Below are 20,361 nucleotides of genomic sequence, written 5' to 3'. Positions count from 1 at the left end.
CATTCATTTCTGTTAAAATCTGCACATACAGACAGATATAGAATTCTGGAAATTAATCTGACAGCTATGCATTATGTTACCTTTGTATCCTAAGAAGCAGATTGCAAATCAATAGGGGTTCAGACAGAAGAAATAGCCTCTGCATAAAACAGAGTATGATGCTGGATTTATTAGATCTGGTTTAGCATTCAGTAGAATCTTGGAACATATTTTCACTTGCAAAATGAGCAAAGTATATACTTACACCAAGATATATATAGATACACACATACACACACACAAGGAATATAAAAATGTAAAATGTATATAGATGACTAATTTTTTTTATACATATTCATCCCCTAGATTTAATAGACCTCTGGAAGTCGTCATTTGAAAGAAAATTATTACTGCTAAGTGTACTTAATTTCAGTTTATTTAATGTGAATTTGACACTGTGCTGAAAGCTGGCCCTAAGCCTTTTGCACTAAGATTGGTACAATTATATCTGTTTAAAACCAAAATGTGACTGTGGTCAGGAAAGTGACTACATAAAATGACAATCTTCCAACAGCCTTACTCCTGGTCTTCACTGAGTCATAATTGCTTTTCCTTCTTCTGTTTTTCTGTGATTAAAATATATTTTTCCACCACTTTTAATTTCTGGTAATTGTGTGGAATCAACACAGTTGTAGGAGAATTAGGTAGACAGTTTTCCATTTATATAAGATAAGCAGATTTATTAGTTAACCTCTGATTCTTTAATCTTTATTATCTGTGATATGGTGAGATGAGAAAAAAGAAAAATGGCTTCCGTTTCAGGTTGTATTTTCAGGAATAGCTGCATTAAAACAAATTTGAATTTCTCAAAATAATAAGTGCAGTGTAGAAAATCTAAGAGACAAAGTAAAATACAATCTTCAATACTGTATAGTTGCAGTCCCTTAACATCCATATTCTAAGTATTTTCCCACATAAATTCTATAATAAAAAATCTCCAGTATTGGAAACCTGGAGTGTTCTATTACTGGACTCATCTAAAATGTATTTTTTATTAAATACATCCATAAGATTTCATACAGTCTTATAAATCATGGAATTAATGACCCAAGAAGGATGGAATTAAGTTTTCCTTTTTCTAACCTTTTAAGGCTTTTTTTTCTGACTTGAAGAAAGTCAGATTACTGACTAAATATCCCAGATACTTTCAAAACAATCTGGAGAATAGATGCTGACATTGGGAGGACATGGTTACATAAAGCATTTTAAAAATGTAATCTCTAAAGAGAAATGGAGCAGTATTTTGGTAGCCTTTTTAAGAAACATGATGTGTTGGGTCTGTTGCACACAAGAAATAGCAATTTTAACTTAAATAAAAAGGACTGAGAACAATAGTTACTAGTTTTCTATACGAGAAGTGCTGGTAAAACAGGGCATTTGATTTATAAAGCAGGAATGCCTGGAGTATCAATACAGAATGCAATCAAGGCAATAATATGCAAAAGCTTTCTGGAACCAATGACTGGTCATTTCACTTTACATGTCTTTGTTTTACATTTCCAGAGAAACTGAGAAAAAGACAAGTGCTGTGTTGCAAAAAGAAGGGATCTAACCCCTGAAGACCTAAGCAGGCCTTCCAGACCATATAAAATTAAATTATATCTGAGCAGACAGATACCCAGTTGACAGTGCTGTCCACAAAAAAATGGCATGGAAACTAACAAAATTACACACAAGATTTGCATTGTGACATAGAGAGTAAAAAAAATCAGGACCTAAACCTGTTTATATCCTGAAAAGTGTGCACAAAACCGTGTCAAATAAATAGGTTGAGACAGAATGGCTGAAAAACCATGAGAGCTCTGTAATGGTCCTCCTTTCTTCATGATCCCATATCCCTGGCTTCTGTATCCAGGCTGACTACTTTCCCCAGTAATCTAATAGGCAAACCTTCCTGTCTGCAGCAATATCTCTACAGAGGTACCAGTTATTACTGCCTTGTAAAAAGCTTTGATGTCTTCTGGAGAAAAACAATGTACGTGCTAGGCTATAATCTGTTAATAGAATGGCAGTGAGTGAAGGCACACATTGGACAGGAGAGCTGGTTATTAACCATCAAAACACCTTTTCTTGCCTCTTTTTATGCTGTGATATGCATAAAATACTCCAGTGTGTGCCTGTGAACACACGCCTGAGAGAGAGGGACAGGAAGAGAAAGGCAGAACTACTCTGTGCATAAGAGATCTCAATGAAAACTAGAACAAAATCAATCTGAGTTGCCAAGAGACTTAATGTTCTGTTATGATCAAAATAGTGTCAAAGTAAATCGAGAGGTCAAGCAACAGCAGCAAAAATTCAACACCAGTCAGGGTACAGAGATCAAAATGAACTCCTCAGAATACTGCTTCCCAATGCACAGGACAGAGTCCATATTCTTTGAATGATATTGCAACATTTACAGTGTACAGCAATGACAAGGAAAATAAAAGAAATTTAATACTAAATAACAAATGTAAGATCTTCAATTGGTAGATTTTCTTTTTAAAACTGGACTGATAATTGTTTTACTTTTTGTCATTATTAAGATGTTCCACACCATCAAAGAAAGATTAACAATGTGAGAATCCAGAGGGATTAGAGAATGAAGAAAAACTGTAACTGTTTAGACCAAAGATTTGGCAAAACATAATAGTGCCCCGAGGTGTTGGAACATAAAATGCCAAAAGTATTTCTAGCTTGAAAATTTTGACAGGCTCAAGATTTGGAATTAGAGAATTGTTAGTGTTGGCAGCTTTGTTAGGGGGCAAGTAACTCACAATGATCCTAATTTTGTTCTCAAAGTGGGATGTGAACAGTTCACAAAGTTCTGTTGATGGAGGAAGAGCCAGATTAGTCAGCTTCCCTGCAATAAAAAGTTACAAGAAAGTAGGGCAGTCTGCCCGTTCAGCAATTAAGTTGGAATAATAAGCAGATCTGGCTTGTTTCAAAACATCTCTGTACACATTTATATAGCACAAACTTGTAAGTGTACATGCAGACAAGAAGTCCTCAAACAGCATTTAACTTACAGCCCAGAACATTCACTTTTGAGTACATCTTCCAAAAAGAAGTGTAGAGAGTTGGTATGCCTGTTAGGACATTATGAGGATGGTTGAGCTATTATATTTTTGAGAGAAAATCTGGAACATCCTGAAGCAATTGGTAGTATAAAAGGAAGCTGCTTTGGTCTGGCAAACAACTACATTCAGTTAAAAATTAGTGGAAAGCTAGGATATCACAAAACTTTCTTAGGTTTTACTCAGGTTTTACTTCATTAAGTGGTTGAGAGGTGGGGTGTTGTTTGCTTTGGTGTTGTTTTTTCTTGTGTGGGTGTACATGGCTTTTGGTTTCAATGTTTGTGTGTGAGGATGGCTTTTTATTTGGCTAAGAATAAGTGGTAGTAATAAGTAAAAAAAGAAATGGTGGCAATTAGCACCTCCATCAGAATTTTTATCTATAAAGCCTCTTATGAGTATCACAAACTGCAGATGGCTATCCTACAGATGAATACACCAAGTCAGTGAAAATAATAGGTCTTGATCCTACATGGATTAAGTACGGCTTTAGATTACTCACACAAAAATATATTCTTTGTAACCAACGGAATAAGTGTCATGTGAACAGCTAAACATTCAGAGGAAAGTGGTCCAGAAATAAGCATATTTCCTTTGCCTTTGTGCTTAAATTTGATGAATACACACTTTGGTAGAGCTACTGAAAGTTCTATTCATGGCAGATAAATCACAGTTGATAGATCACAATGTTGTTCTTGGAGTTAACGGGACATGTAAGATTTGGGGTTTAACTATATAATCCAAAATCTTTACTAAACTGCCTTCACATTGATATGGGTTTAGTCTTGTTTCTCTTATGTTTTTACCACATTAATTACTAACAGAGAATCCTTCAGTTATTTCTGCATAAAGAAGATGAGGATAACATGGTGCTGTTTCCTCTATTTTAGGACACTGAGCAATTTACTTCACCCTTGATGCCTTCAGTGTTTATTTTGATAAGATTAAAGGCAGAGTGCATATGGCAGTAATTCTGTTATTCCTTCTTGTGGATGAATCATACAGAACATCAGACACATTTGGAAATCATATTACTGTGAAATTTATTATCAGAAAGGGTCACAATTGGCAAGTGATAGAAGTTCAAACTCTCAGTAAAAGCAGAAGATTATTTGGTGTCCTGGAACAGGTATGATGGAGATCATCAGGTGCAACCCCCTGCTCAAGCAGTGACACCTACAGCCAGTAGCCCAGGACTGTAGCCCATCAGGTTTTTCATCTCTCCAAGGATGGAGACTCCCACCTGGGCTACCCGTGTCAGTGCTCAGTCACAGTAACTAAATGTTTCTGGGTGTTTAGACAAAGCCTCCTGTATTTCAGTATGTGCCCACTGCCTGTGGGCACCACAGAAAAGAGCCTGGCTCTCTCTGCACACCAAATGGAGCTGCCACTGCAACTTCTGAGATTTTATAAGTATTTGAGTCTGGGTCACAGAGATGGATGCGACAGTGTGCAAAGCCCTTCACCTGCTTCTCAGTCTGAGAGTTCTCTTACAGGGATTATTATGATTTCTGCTGCTCCAGGACTGGCAGCTGCCAACAAACAACTAAGGTCTGGTGCTCCTTAAAGTTTGTAGACATAATGTTTGTAATAAAACAACAAATAATTAATGATTTGTAGTTATCTATGATCATTTCTCCTGAGAAGGGACCTTTAGCTGAATCTGAAACAGACATCTTCTTCCCTACCCAAGGCAATTTTGAAAAACAGTTCCTTGGAAAACCCAGAGTCCTATTAAGAAACCAGGAAAACACATACTCTTTGGTGAAATTGAGAAATTGATGATGTAACTTTAAGTGATGTAACCAAGAAGAGTTTTGAGGAAAAAAGCAAGACCAGCAAGAAAGCTGCTATCAGGGATTGTATGTGTGAGCATAGCTGCATGCCTTAGCTCAATTACCTGAATGTTCTGATCAAACCAAACCAAACAGCACCATTTACCATGTATACAACTTAACCTTTTGTAAGAGTCTGAGTGCTACCTTGTGTGAGAAAGAGGAATTAAAGACCACAGAAGCCATTCCCATTCTGCAGGTCTAACAAGTGGCCAGAAGTGGTGCAGAGGCCTACAAAAGGAAAATGGAAACAGCTAGTAGGCAAGTCAACACCAGAATCTACCACAAATCCTGATAGGAGCCGTGTTTCTGAATTAGGCAGTGGTTTTTGCAATGTTTTGGAACAAAAGCATTTGTGTAAATGTTGAGTGGAAAGACAATGGGTACAGAAGAGTCCAGTAGACTATGAGATATTAGAACTGAGTCTGTCCTGCTATTTTTAGGGTACATCTACCTGTTGTGTACATAATAAACCACTTTTCTGCTATCATTCCTTCATCAATCTAAAGCTGGATCTATTAATAATGGGGTTTTCAAGTGAGGTGTTCTAGTTCACTGATCCATCAAGTAACTGATCTACAAAGAAGAAAGGTATATTCTCTATCAGATCACCAGGTTTACATGACCTGCTGCATAGCTGTATTGATTGCATTTCATGTGACATAAAGAAACAGATAGTCTGTCACCTGTGAAGTATAGGAAGAGAGGAGGAATGGCATCACTATTGTCAATAGCCCAAAACTGAGTTAGATGAAGTACAACACAAAGGACATAAAAATAGATGCATAACCAATGTAGTTTCTGATTCTGACTTGTCCTGTTGCACCCATAAGCACTCCCAGGAGTCTGGCTTTTATACCACATCACAGACCATGCCTCCCCCAGGGAGGTCCATGTTATGGGCTATGTGGTAGTTCCTGCACCACCTTGTATTTTTACACATGTATTAGCTCCCTTTTTTGATGACCAGGGTAAATGTTTTGGAGAAAAAACAGGTTAAGGAGAGTAGACTATGAAACTGCTAAAAATAATGAGTAGCTGCAGTTACATTGAAAAAGGATCATCTCACCAATGTTATCAGTTGCCTATCCCTCAATAACATACAGCAACACAATGGGAGGCTAGTATTATCATTAAAGAGGGAGTTACTCAGACTTGTTACCTATTCCTCTCCAATTTTAACTTGGGAAAAGATCATCTGTTGAAAAATTCTGAAGAATAAGGAGAAAATACAAAAAATCTTGATCTTGCAATGCCCTTTTGACTTCCTCTGAAACTCAGTAGGAAACACTTCTTAGGTGGCCTTAGGATATAATGTCAGAATGATAGCTTCATGGCCTTGCAGCTATGCTAAAGTTACCTGCTGGGCTGGTGAGGTCAGGAAACCTTTGGGAACTCTCCTCTTGCTGAATAGTCATGGTTCTTGGCCACTACACACTACACTCAAGAAGGAAAAAAGGGGTCAGTAAAAGCAGCTGAAATCTATCTGCAATAGTCATCTCTCAGGCTCCTGTTCTGCCATGTCAAAAGAAGAGGAAGATAGCTCTGTCATTAGGTTTCAGGTGTCTCTTGACTGCCAACTTTTGAGACACCTACTTCAGTTCTTGTGCAGAAAAAGATCCTTTACAGATCCTTTAAAGATCCTTTAAAGGGTTCCACTCTAATCTAAGTGACTTCTCCATTATTTCTGGATCTCTTCATTTTTCTCCAAGTCCAGTTGCACTACTTCTGTTTCCTATCTGGTTGAACCAAGGGAGGAAAATGGAATAAATAAAACTAACATAATGCAATTAAGCAATCTATAACAACATTCCCCAAAAAAGGTTATGCCTCCATGATTCATGCCAGCAATTCTTGAGCATATTAATCTGTGAAAAGTATGAACCTGTTTTTCCTAAAACAAAGCACCCCAGATGTATTCTATTAACTAGAATTTTATTGAAGGCTGCATTTTATATCATCCCTTCTAATCCTTACTCCTTTCAGAGTTAATGGTAGTAGCCATTAGGGCTCTATGTAGTCAATGGGAAACTTTAAAAACACTTTTCTTTTTCATTCAAGTGAAAATGGAAATAGAAGACAGAGCTAAAAATATGTATTCCTGAGTGTACTTTTGACTTGTTCTTATTACTTCCGTCAGTCCCTCTTTTTGTGCTGCTGGCATTTCTTATACAAAATAAACATGAACTACTTGTCTTTCCATGAGTCTACTCTTCAAATTTATGCCTTATTTCCAGGATAAACAAGACTAAGGCTGTTCTCCAAGTCCTATTGAATTTACTGCACTGATCATGATACGAGGATAAAAGTGTTGTTAAGCATCCCAGATTTGATCTATACTGATTTTGTGGTGAAACTAGTCTGAATTAGGTCACAATGTAGTTATTGACACCAGACTTTTATTCCTGAGTTGAGGCCTTTTGGAATCAGCTTTGTATGAGGGCAGTTTTGATGACACCTGAAGTGAAGCCAGGCATTCTACTAGCTCCCACAGATATCTCCTGGCTACATTTTTTAGACAATTTCTTTCAGAATTTCTTGCAGCACTTTCTAGGCTGATATATAAAATTCTGAGTCTGTTTTGAAATTCTTTTTTCAACTGCCTTTTTTTTTTTTTTTTTTTTTTTTTTTAAATGAGAGAAATAGAACTGGCACTGAAACTTCTGAGACTTTATAAGTATTTGAGTCTGGGTCACAGAGATGGATGCGACAATGTGCAAAGCTTCTACCTGCTTCTCAGTCTGAGAGTCCTCTTACAGGGATTATTATGATTTCTGCTGCTCCAGGACTGGCAGCTTCCAACAAACAACTAAGGTCTGGTGCTCCTTAAAGTTTGTAGACATAATGTTTGTAATAAAACAAAAAATAATTAATGATCTGTAGTTATCTATGATCATTTCTCCTGAGAAGGGACCTTTAGCTGATTCTGAAACAGAAATCTTCTTCCCTACCCAAGGCAATTTTGAAAAACAGTTCCTTGGAAAACCCAGAGTCCTATTAACAAACAATTCTATTAATCTGAAGTACAATGCCTTCCCAACACATCTGCTGTTCAGAAAGCAAAATGCAGATAATTTGCAACTGGCCAGTAGACTACAATTTTAGAATCAAGGAAGTGATTTAGCTGAATTCAACTGCTTGCCCAGAATACTGAGCATGTGCTTGGTCTTATAGCCATCTCCTGCCTATTAGTGACAGCAAGTGATACTACTCATAGCAGCCAGGATTGCTCATGCAGAAATCTTGGTTTATTTTGTTGCTTCCCCTTGCTTTCCCTCACAAAGCATCACTTTAGCTTCTGCAACTCTGAGTGCCTGTGAAGACCCTTTGAAAACATACTTTTCTATTAAATTTACTCGTCTTGCTGACATTACTGGTAGATAGACACATAAATGTAACATTAGCAGGTGACAGAAGCAGGAATTTAGAGAAGGATAACTGCTTTCTTCCTCATTCCACTCACTCAGACAATACATGACTTTGCAGATGATTCTGCTGAAAAAGTAGATGCAAAACTGGATAGGAGCTCTGTGACTGATGGTTTCCTCAAAGCCCCTGGCAGTCAGCTTCAACTGAAGCAGCTGAGATTGTTCAAGATCTCAGCAAAATACATTGCTTGCTTTATCAGGTACTTTGCCCAGCAGGGAGAGACACAGTTTCCAGGCAAGATAAATGTTAAATAAAGCAGTCATAGATACTGGCACTATCTGGTCATCCAATTTCAGACAGGATGCCAAGGCCCCACTGAGCGACACAGAGCTCTGTACACTGCTGCAAACAGTATCTCAGGCAGGTCGTCAAAGGATCATCTCACAGGACAGTTTTGCCCTTACTGTGACTCAGAATGGGTTAATTGCATAGCAACTTTCTTGTCAGAATCCTCATGTCTTAATAGAAGGGGCAATAGCATCCACTGGAAGCTGGAGACACAGTCATCATTGTACTTCTGGAAGCTGCTTCAGAGGGGACTCACCATTTTCTCTCCCAACTTCTGAAAAATACAGATGGAACCTGTAACTGAGCCACTGGTGTGTAAGTAGCATGAGGTAGGCAGATGAGCTAAATTTTTTTTAAAATCTCAGAAAATATCAGTGGGAAAAGAAGAGAAGGAAGGAAAGGGAACATGAAGTCCTAACTTCATGTTTATCCCTGTTTGCGTCAATGTGAATTTGTGCCTGTCTTCTTAGCTGTTCTTCACAGATGGCCTGCTCCTGTTCCAGCATTCACAGAGGAATTATTTTTAATTATTTGCTCTGAAATTCATGGTCATCTTATTTTCCTCCAGAAATCAGGACTGGGACACCTTACGATTTTTCTTATTCAGTTCATGGCTAAAATACACTTGTGATAGTATCTGTAGTCACAGAGTCCTATTCTAGGTCTGAAGGGAGAAGCATGAATCACACCTCTATCTTTGAACTGGTAAGACAGACATAACTATGGATAAGCTTCATTTAATCAGATCATAGCTGTGTAATGTCTTTTCTACCACTCATATCTTCTGGCAGAAACGACCACATGTGGACACTCTTAGCCTCACTAGAAAAACATCCTTAGCCAAGTTGATCCTTAAAGGCTGCCAAATATATAAATCTTACACCAGCAAATGTAAAAATCCTACTCAGACAGAAAATGCAATTAATGGGGAAGCATCACAGACAGAAGACAGAAAGAAGAGAAGGTCAGCCAACAAGGACGGTCCTGCTGGAATGCTTCACCAGTGCACTGTTCCTGTGCTCTGGAATATCCTGCTCTGACAGAGGCAAACACTCTTTCTTAGAACTGAGTTTACACTGATGCTAAAGAGGCAGAATAAAGACCCAAGTTCTAATTTACATTTCAGTCACTTTCCCAGTGAACTTATTTTGCTTTTGTAAATAGTTTGAATTTAATTTTTTAATGACATTGTAATTTATGAACCACGCCATTAAAAGACAACACTTTAGCTGGGGATGACATTGTTTATCCTTTAGGGGAACATTTGCTGCATTAGCCATAATATACATAGCCAAAGTGTTTATGAAACAAGTACCAACTTAGTCTTTATGTTCAGGAAAGCTTTACTGGTTCAAATTTACAGACTGGTGTCCTAAGTGTGAAAACAGTAGTTTGCACGTCACATGATACATCCATCTACTTTTACAACACTGTATAAGCACAACAGTTGTGAATATACTCCGTGTTTACAACACTACTGAGGTCTTCTACAAAGAGATACATATAAAGCTGTCACTTCCCTGACTATGTTGTCTGGAGTTAGAGAATTTTGACGCAGAACATTGCTGAGTCTAAAAAAGTCCTGGCTTTCCTGTCATGGGGAGACAAAGCCCCGGACAGGAAAAAAATCTTTCCTAGAAATTAATTTTAAGTATTCACTGTAAACCCGTGTCTTCAGAAGCAGCTACAACTGGCAGTCTTAGGGCTGACTTTTTTTGCACTTGTCAGATTGATGGAAGGAAAGATGTGAAGGAAGAGATCTGTAAAAAAGTGAGTTTCCTAGAAGGCTGCAATGCCAATGAAATCATAAGAATGCTAATGTTTAAAGAAGCCTGAACATTTTGGAACGAAGCAGTACATGGACTTTATCAATCTGATGTTTTAATGAGAACAAAAATGCCACCACTAGTTTGCCAAGCCAAAATTTCTCTATTTCTAAGAATACCATTGACAGATCCTTAGATACAATCAGAGAAACATCTGCTTTGTTTCTACTCTGATGCTGCTTCTGCTAGAAACCAGGACTGTATTTTAAGATGTTTAAAAACTGACATAAAAATTAGTCAGCTTCCAGGTAGCTTTTGTGGGATTATATTTAAATCCATCAAGGTCTATTTTGAACTGGAAACCAATAATCAACAAATGTCTTTGGAGCCTCTAATGAAAATTATCTAGAATTTAATGGATTAAATAAGGGGAACTCTGCAATCTGTTTCACCATCCAAATCATTAGTTTGTAAACCAAAACTGTGCAATATGCCATCCAAAGCATTATGATATTAGCATATGCTTCCAGACACAGAGAAAATATGGTATCCAGCAAAGTATAAGCCATCTAAAACAGAAGGAAAAGCAATGCTTTCAATGGTGTTTACAATCACACTTAGTATTTTGGCACATAAAATACAATGTGAAATTATATTTCTGAGAGTATTTCCCAGTGAGGTGCTATGAATACATCTGATCTTTGAGATATTTATCCCAGATTCCTTTACTTGCAGTCATGAAAATCTATGAAAATTTGATCATTTTCATAGAATAGTTTGGGTTGGAAGGTGCCTTCAAAGATCAGGCAGACCAAATGCCTGCCATGAGCAGAGACATCTTAGACTACACCAGGCTGCCCAGAGACCTGCTCTGTTTGCTCAGACCAACTGAAACTTCCCAGACTGTTCCTACTATTTTCTTAGAGTTCTTCATATCAATAGTGACAAAAGTGAAAATCAAGAAAACATTTAATGACAATATACTAAGAAAAAGTACTGACATTCAAGGCTTGTGGTAAACTTGCCATCAGCATCAGTTTCTCATGAATTAAATATTGAGAAGTGATAGCTGTAAGAGCAAATTTTCATTCCAGACAATTGCATTTCCATACATTATGCATATTCTATGTATTTTGTAAGAAATTCTTATTTTAAATGCTCTGTGAAGTCTGCAGGGCTGAGAGGGCTGATGACACCATTTTAAAAAATCATTAAACACTAGTCTTTTTCACCAGCTTAACTGTAAAACTAAAAGTGGTAATGAAAAGTTCCACTATGGCTGAAATCTCCTTTCCAAAAACCGAGCAACGTGTTTAGAATTCCCAACTTTTCATGTCAGACCTGAGCAGCCCTGGCAGAGCACCAGTACTGTCTCCCCAACATTCTGACATTCTGCCTCCTCCCTCACCCCAGAAACTGATAATTTCTGAGAAGTGGCTGAATATCACCTACAGATGGGAAGTAGATGAAAAATCTTTTGCTTTCCTTTGCTTCCATGCACAACCTTTTTTTTTTTTTTTTTTGATTAATCTTCATTTTTCTTAACTCATTGCTGTTTTCTCCATCTTACTTTCTTCCACCTCATCCTCCTGAGGAGAGTGATAGAGCAACTTGGTGGGCATCTTGTAAGCAGCCAAGGCCATCCCACCACAGAAAGGCCCTGCTGCCATCAGTATAGCTTTGCAAAACTGTGTCAGAAGTATTTCCAATTTACCTACAATTCCTTTTTCAAAAATAACACATTTACACTTCCATTCATTACAAGCACTACAACAATGAAATGCAAGGTTGACTGCTGGAATAAGCTACGGGGCAGAAAATGTAACATTTACAAACCACTTGACAATAGGATTTTTATTGAAAAAATCTCTTAAAAAGAGACAATGAATTTAGCACAATGGTAAGAGAAAGAATAGTTTCAATGTTATTTGAGCATACACAGCAAACTCCACTACAATGTCAGGGTATGCAGAGTTATTGTAGTGGGCTCATCAAAATATCACTTTCTATTTTAAGTGTGAGATATCATTACATTTTCCTAGATTCTGTGAAATGGAAATTCTTAATGAACATCAGTGTAGAGAATTTTACCTGTGACTGACTGTAACACTGTTCAAAAAAAGAGTAAAACCATGAACTATATATATTTGCTGCAATAGCTGACTACTTAATTCCCACCTTGTACACAGGACCATTGTCCTTTCCTTGATCCTTACACTGTCTTGGCAGAATTCCTCTAGCTGTTGCACAGGTTTAATATACAAAAATGTATACAAAATTATTTCATATAGACAAAGGATCATGGTAGGTATTCCTCAAAAATTTAATCTCTGATTGACAAGATCTCTAAGAACATAATAGCTCTAATAAATACTTGGTTTACTTCAGAGTATATTTTCTGAAAGACCTGAAAATGCAACAAATAGGGCAGTATCTAAGTCAAGTGTATGCAGTTACCTGTATATGCAAAAGAATAAAATCTTAATAAAAGTTAAAGTAATATAGACATGAAGAACTAGACACAAATCTTTCTTAAGATAGATTAAGATATCTTTTTTTACACAGTGTAATCTGTCAGATAGCAAATTAATACAACTTTTCAGAAACATTGCATCTTACTGAATAGAAATTAGAAAGAAACTACACATATGAGGTCCTTGATCTGACACTACTTTTAACATAGAAGTTCAGGGACAGGGAAATTACACATATTTTTTTCCCCTGTATCTTCTAACCCATTTTTCCTGGACTAATGAGGCTAGCTTTGTACTTCTGTCAGCACAGTAGGCTCCAGAGTGAGTTGGAAAGAGAAATATCATATATCCTCACCTTTCACACATCTTGAAACAAAATTCTATTTAAAACTATCCTGACAGCAGCTTTGTCCCTTGTTCTAGATGCTCAGGTGTTTTCTAAAATGATCAGTTTTCATACAAAATCTCTCTAAATATTCAATGCTTTCCTTATGGTTTGTGAAGGTAAAATTCTTGTATTTTTCACTTTCCTCTTGAACAGCTTCAAGTCTCATTTTCCCTTTTAATTGCTACAACCTCATCTGATATTTGAAAGGTAAGGGCCAAACCCATTCACACACCTTAGCACTGCTGTTTGTTTTCTTCTGAGTTTTGCACCTGGGCTGCCATTTACCTCCCAGATAATTAATGAGCTTTCCCTGTTTCACTCTTCCTAGGTCCTTCTTTCCCTACCTTTCCCTTGCTCCCCTCCACCACGAAGAACAGCTGTAATAATAATTGAAAATATCACATGAAAAGAAACAAACCTGTAACTATTCTTCACCATAGACAAGTGATGGAATGCTACTTTTTCTGTTTCCCATTTCCATATTTGAGGAAGGAATTCCATTTTTTCTTTAGAGCCTAGAAACACAGACCATATATTCTGATATGCACCTCTGGGCACTATCAAGCTGAAATTACTGGAACTTTAATTTATTTACAAAGACATACTTTTCAAACACCTACATACTTACCTTTAGGTGTAAGTAGTTGCATGGAAAAGAGAACGCAGCCATAATTTAGGGATATGCAATGGTGTTTGGAGAACTGGAATGAGCAACTTACTATAATTGGAAGTAATATTTAGGGAAGGGAAAAAAAAAGACCCTATGGAATTTTAGCTTTTTTTTTCCCCCTAAGTTTTAGCTTTTTTGCCCTGGAAACAAAAAAATCTTACTGTACATTTCCTTACAGCTATGCCTTACTGAAAAAAATTTTCAGTTCTGCCCTAAGGGATCTCATGCAACCACAAATGTTATGAAAATCAGAATTTAAATGAATGACTATGTGCTAAATGAGATGTGCAATTACAGATAGCTCTGATATCCTGTAAACATATAGCCTCAAAATGGTTCTGCCTCCAGCTGCACTATTTTGAAAACACATTGCTGATATCACCTAAATAAATGCTTTGACCATTAGAGTGGAAAGGGTGACACTTCAAATCGTGTTTGGATACAAAATTGAAAAAGCTTAAAAACTATTCACTAGAAGGAAGACACTTATCCGGAGCATAGGACACATTTATTTTGCATAAGTGCACCAGATGACAGGAGCAGTCTAAGCCATTTTACAAGTGGTTTAATAGAAGAGACAGCACATATGATACACTCCATCTTTCTGAAATCACATAAAGGAAAAGACAAAAAAACACAAACAAAACTTCCCATAAACCTCCTTCTTCATTATTCATGAGGGCCATATACAATGACTTACAATTTGCAGACCTTAAGCTGTTTTGTTTTTTTTTTTAAACTGTTGCATCTCAGAATCATTGTCAGGTCACAATGGCTCTGATCTTTTAACACTTTTAAGCATTTCATAATTCAGCTGGTATATAAAATGTAGTGGGGCATTTCTTAGTCATTGTGGGATTAAAGCTTGGCTTTAAACCTGTGATTTTATTCTGCCAGTGATACATTAAATAAACAAGATAAGGAACAGGACAACATACAAAGGAAACTTCACATACAAAGATCAGTCCTGGAAGGCGTTACACACTTTCAGTGAGAGCCTTGAGAATCATAAACTCATTTCAAAGTGAGAAAATAAAAATAAAACTCAGTTACAGCAGTCTTACAGGACACAATGCCTACTCCAAGTTTTATCCTGGCAGCTATCAAGCAGTTAACATAAATGAAAGTGCCTACAGAACCATAAAGCATTATTATGTGTACCAGAATTCTTTTACCTGTATAACATGATATACTAGAGCAATTTGGATATGAAATATTTCTATATCACTACAATAAATCATAGCTCATGTCATACCATAGTGCTGAAGGGAAGTGTTAGAATTACTGCCAATGCTAGTAGTACCAGAAATCAAAATCTGTCAGATTCTGTATGCTCAACAACTCTCTCTTCTGTACCCATTTTAAATTGTAGAGAGCCTGTAAGAAACAATGAAACATCTCATTACAGACACTATTACTTAAATCAAAGACTGTCAAACAGTAGCGAAGTATTATTTTAAAAGGTTGGTGTCTTCAAGAGACAAACATGCAAACAACATAGTCCTGTGCACCATAATACAAACACATGATAGCCTAAGCATATTCTTTGAAAGGCTACACAATCTTTGCCACAACAGCCTTATGTCACTTGGACAACTTAAAAATAAAGGGGGGAAAAAAAAGCAAGACATGACAAGGAATGACAAAATGTGCTTATCTGTAGCTTCTTCTCATGTATAAGGACAAAGGTAATATTTCAACAAAAAGCTATACATCCAGATGACGCCTGCTCTAATACTTGACCCATGTGAAAAGATAGAAGGAATTGGGGTTGTTTAGTCTACAGAAAAGAAAACTGAGGGAAGAAATGATAACATTTTTTTCAAATCAGCTTCACTGAAGAGGCAAACAACTTGTTCATGGCTAGGAAATATGGACCAGGAAAGAATGGTTTTCTGTTGTAGACCCTCTCTTGATTTTGCACTTTTTAAATTTAATTTTAATAAGGAGACATTGTCTCTGTGCAAAGCCAAAGTTAATTCAGCATAGTTCTCATCACACTGTATCCAGTTGGTGTAAAGAGTTTGCAAAGACCTCCAAACTCTTCAAGAAAGCTATGAGTAATTAAAGCAGTTTTTACACATTGTCTATTTCATTGCAAGGATTTCTTTATTTTCACAGCTAGCACAAAGTTTGTTGTTTGCCTGGCTTTTGTGCACTTCCAATTTGATAGTCAGGACATCAAACTCCTACAAAAAGAACATGCACTTCTTTTAGCATCAGGAAGAGATTTTCTGTGTAAAATTGACTTTTCACTGAACATAATAAGTTTCTGCCTCTTTTCAAGATTTCCTCTTTAAACATTGTTTTATCTTCTTCCAAAAATTATTTAGCAGCATCACCAGTATGCATAAACTTTCCAAGATAATATAAACCAGATCCCATCTCATCTTCTCATCCTGCTCTTTTTAAATATCTTCAGTGCTATCAAGCACTCCTTTCATTCTTCCTGCCTCATACTGCCATCTTGTACATAGTTGAAATATATTTACACTCCAATAAACAGGAAAGTCATCCTTGCAAACACCATTTTTATTGAGGGAGAGTGAAAGGAACTCTTGGGAAAACTGTGACTAGATAGTGTCATATCTACACCTTTATAAACTCTGTACTGAGGAGCAATAAATTAAGGGGCCTCTCAGCCAGATCATCTTTTTTGTGTCTTTCCAGCTCCTTGCTCATTCTTCTGCACCTCCTGGTTTGAATCAGTGTACTACTCTGGCTGAATTGCTCTGAGACAATACAGTCTCACCAGCCAGCCTTGGTCTTCCTTCAGATTCTAAACCTGGAATTAGCTGTGGCTCCACCTTCTCCCTTACTTTTTTACACATTCACCTGGTGACCCACATGCATTTGAAGTATCAAAAATGTTCTGTCCCACACATGCCAAATGTAAAAATACTTCAAATCAAAAGACCAAAAGGTTTAAGTTAGATGTTAGGAAAAATCCTTTATGGTGGGATGGTGAGACACGGAGCAGTCTGTCCAGAGAAGCTGTGGCTGCCCCATCCCTGGAAGAGTTCACAGCCAGGTTGGATGGGCTATGAGAAACCTGGTATGGTGAAAGGTGTACCTGTTCATGGCAAGGGAGTGGGAACTAGATGATCTTTAAGGTTCCTTTCAGCCCAAATCATTCCATGATTCTCTAAGCAGAGATGAAAACACTAAGTTTACACCTCCTTTTTTAAACTATTTTAACTATTAAGACTTATGTGATTAGATATATATGTGTACTGAAAATGTCTGTCATTATTAGACAGAATCCTTAACTGTTGTCTAATAAATTTATACAGGGATATAGATTTTTTACAGTTTATAACCAACTAATGGAAACCTTTGGACTTTGTTATATTTCTGCAGTAAACCTGAATTCCAGAATTAGTTGAGTACCACTGCTATGTGTTAGCAGTGCAATGAAGGCAGCAGAATCATAATATTAAATTCTCAGTACCTTATCAAACTGGCAAGAATATAAACACACATGCAGTTTACTCTGAATAAGCTCTCATACTAACATACCTGCTGAAAGTGAATTGACATATCAAAGAATATAGAGTAAGAGATATGTTTCCTTTTTGGCTTGCTTTGATACTTAAAGAATATGACTGTGCAATATTGTGCTCATTAGCAATGGGATCAGAGAAGAATGGTAATCACCTACACACACATGAGCTAGTTTTGGTTTACTAAAATGAACAGGTCTAAACAGCTGTAGGATAAATGTCTTGAACCATGCCCTGAAGCCCCATATCCCTGCTGCTGACAGAGTCCCCAGGGCAATGGTTTGGTTAAACCCCCAGTTGCACAAAATGCCAGCATATAGGTCAGATGTCAAAGTTAAGTCCTAGATTAGTCCAGATGGCTCTCTGACTCAGAAACTACAAGTATGCTTTACACCACTTGAGGAAAAAGGTTCTATTTGTGTCAGTCATCAGTTAAGCAAGACAGTAATTTGGTGTTTCTGTTCATGTGCTATGTAGTGTTGAATCTGTAATCACTCCCTTTGCTGTGGCCATAAAATTAATTTTTACTGTAGTCACCTGATGAGAAATCTCATTACACTCAGATATATTAGTGAAGGCAGCAGAATGGAAAAGAGCAGGAAAGTTACAATTACACCCCCAATCAAAGACAGTCTGTGATCACCCCATACAGTCAAAAGTGAGCATCAAGGTATGCTATGTTTTGGATGGGATGAGGAATGAATTTTAAAGTGGGTCTTTCCAATGCACTAGCTTACTCTGTTTGATTCAGAGAAGCCTGCCATACAGGAACCACATGCCTGTCAAATGTCTACATAAGAGAAAGTTTTCCACAAGCATGCCTGCACTTTTCAAGTGTTGTAGGCATTTGGTCAGCTGCACAAGCCACCTGAAAACACACAATGAAGACACTGTCTGTCCATGGACTGGTGCCTCCTTTGCTGTCCAAAACCAGGAGGACGGCCAGGCTCAGAGAGTGGAGGTGAATGGAGCTACATCCAGCTCGTGGCCAGTCACAAATGCTGTTCCCCAGAGCTCAGTGTTGAGGACAGCCCTGTTTAAAATCTTTATCCCTGTTTAAAATCTTTATCCATGATCTGGATGTGGGGATCAAGTGTCAGTTTGCAGGTGACACTAAGCTGGGTGGCAGTGTTGACCTTCTGGAAGGTAGGAGGGCTCTGCAGAGGCATCTGGGCAGGCTGGATTGATGGGCTGAGGCCAGCTGGATGAGGTGCAATAAGGCAAAGAGCTGTGTCCTGCCCTCGGGTCATAACAGCCCCAGGCAGTGCCACAGGCTGGGGGCAGAGTGGCTGGAAAGTGGCCCAGCAGAAAAGGACCTGGGGGTGCTGGTCAACAGAGGCTGAGCCAATTGTGCCCATGTGGCCAGAAAGGCCAATGATTTCCTAGCCTCTGTCAAAAATGATGTGGCCAACCTGGCCAAGAAAGAGACTGTCACCCTGTATTGGATGCTGGTGAGGCCACCTCAAATTCTGCATCCAGTTTCGGGCCCCTTACTACAAGAAAGACCTTGAAATGCTGAAGCATGTTCAGAGACAGTCAACAAAGGTGGGAAACAGTCAGTTGCACTGAGGGAACTGGGGATGTCCAGTCTGGAGAAAATGCTAACCAACGGGACATCTGATCACTCTTTACAACAATCTGAAAGGAGGCTGTAGCAAGGTGGGAGCCAGCCTCTTTCTTGCAAGTAGCAAGCCTTAGGACAAGAGGAAATACCTCTAAACTGTGCCAAGGGAGGCTTAAGTTGGATATTAAGAACAATTCTTTCATGAAAAGGACTGTTAAGCACTGGAACAGACTGTGCAGGAAGAGGTAGAATCACCATTTCTGGAGATATTTAAAAGACATGTGGATGTGGTGCTTAGGGACATAATTAAGTGCTGGATTAATGGTTGGACTCGATGATCCTAGATGCCTTCTCTCAACTAAACCATTCAATGACTCTGTGGCTATTGTCTCTATTTCTTGCCAGCTGAGGCACAGTCTCAAGCAGGGGGATTTGGCAGAGATGCAGAGCACGTGAGGTGGTGCAGAGCACATTCTCCCTTGGGCCCTGCACCTGAGCTCTGAACTGGCTTTGCGATTGTTGGTGTAAGTGCTGTGCCATTACACCCAGAAACACAGTGCTGCTGGGTTTAAGCTTGAGTGTGTTTGCACTGACAGCTTCCCACTTGCAGTGAACTGGCATCTATTATAACTTTCATATGCTGGCAGCTGAGAGGCCACAAAATTTCAGTGTGTGCTACAACTTACAAATTTTCTAGGGACTGCGGCAGCAACACCATTTGAAACAGGCCCTGAATGCAAATGATTTTTAGCAGGTAATAGCATGGGAGATATGTTTGTGTTTGATTAATTCTTTTAGTACTGCTGTTATTGTCCAAAGCAAGAAGCGCAAGATGACATGGGTGTCAAGCAGTGCATCACCACTGCTAACACAAATGTTCCTCATAGGTTCCTGCTTCTACTCAGCAGATTAAATACAGCAAAGATGAAAGACAAACAATCTACTCCCAAAATCACAGAATCAGTGAACTGGTCAGGTAGGGAGGGGTCACAGTGGGTCATGTGGACTGTCCTAGAGCACATGGCACAGGGTTGTATCCAGGTGGTTTTTGAGTATTCCCAGTGAGGAAGACTCTGCAATCTCCCTAGGCAATCTGTTCCAATGTGCAGACACCCACACAATGAAGATGTTCTTGCTTGTAATCAAGTGGACAACTCAGTGCATCAGTTTCTGCCTGTCATCTTGTGGGGCAACAGAGAGCTGGTCCATCCTCTTGACAGCCTCCCTTCAGATACTCATAGATATTGATGTGGTCCCATCCCAGTCATCTCCAGGCTGAACAGGCCCAACTCTCCCACTCCTTCCTCAGAAGAGGAATGCTCCAGTCCCTTTCTTGCCTGTGCTGGACACGC

The 20,361-nt window shown here is 38.3% G+C and overlaps 1 protein-coding gene across 1 annotated transcript in view; it reads right to left on the bottom strand.

The window, feature by feature from the left end:
- Window positions 1–20,361, bottom strand: part of SNX24 (sorting nexin 24) — a 121,288-nt gene that overhangs the window by 4,956 nt on the left and 95,971 nt on the right. The gene's annotated exons all lie outside the window — the stretch shown is intronic.

Source organism: Erithacus rubecula (genome assembly GCF_903797595.1).
Source record: "Erithacus rubecula genome assembly, contig: SUPER_Z_unloc_5, whole genome shotgun sequence".
NCBI classification, from domain to species: Eukaryota; Metazoa; Chordata; class Aves; order Passeriformes; family Muscicapidae; genus Erithacus; species Erithacus rubecula.
This window is presented reverse-complemented; position numbering and strand designations above follow the sequence as displayed.